Raw genomic sequence first — 866 nt, 5'->3', positions numbered from 1 at the left:
TCCCTGGCACTACTTAACAACAAAAGATTGTTTGGGGCGCCTGGGTGGCTCAGTCTTTAAGCGTCTGCCTTGGGCTCAGGGCGTGATCCTGGCCTTCTGGGATCGAGCCCCACATCGGGCTCCTCCGCTGGGAGCCTGCTTCTTCCTCTCCCACTCCCCCTGCTGTGTTCCCGCTCTTGCTGGCTGTCTCTGTGTCAAATAAATAAAATCTTTTTTAAAAAATTGTTTTATATTGTGTATATTCTTTTCTTGTGTTTCTTAAACATTCATTGTATCACTACACCATAGTTTTTAGCAAGTGACCTGTTAGCAAAAGAAAACAAAAAAAAATTATTTATCTGAGTCAGTTTCCTAGTCTTTCTTTTAGTAGGTTATATAAATGGTCAAAAGGAAGGAATAATACAATATTTGCTTTTGGTATGGACACCTCATGATAAAACCCAAGATAATCTCAGCAGAGAATGGAATTTCATTCAGGTATATGCACAGTTTGGCACTGTCACATGTAAGGGTATATAGCAGCCCGCTGAGGGAGTTTCAAGTCCCTTCCAGTGTTGACAGTACTATCATGTGACATTTCATGTTTAAATAAGTCCCTACAGCAAGTGTGAGCTAATCTTGAAATGCAGACAGGACAGAAACATGAATTTTAAATAGTAAGTGGCAGGCTAGCCATAAATAACTTGTTCATCCTCCCTCCAAAAAAAATAATAATAATAATATTTTTTGAAACATCTGTCTGTGCAGTGAACTGTATTATCAGAAAAACCAAGTCGGAAAAAAAGAAAGAAAATGTAGAAAAACAAGGCTCCCACCCTGATGGGATCCACATGGTGCTGTGGGTGAACAGGAATAAACATTAAATG

This window comes from Ailuropoda melanoleuca, chromosome 1, assembly GCF_002007445.2.
Source record: "Ailuropoda melanoleuca isolate Jingjing chromosome 1, ASM200744v2, whole genome shotgun sequence".
Taxonomy (NCBI): Eukaryota; Metazoa; Chordata; class Mammalia; order Carnivora; family Ursidae; genus Ailuropoda; species Ailuropoda melanoleuca.
The sequence above is the reverse complement of the archived record's forward strand: the minus strand, read 5'-3'. Positions refer to the sequence as shown.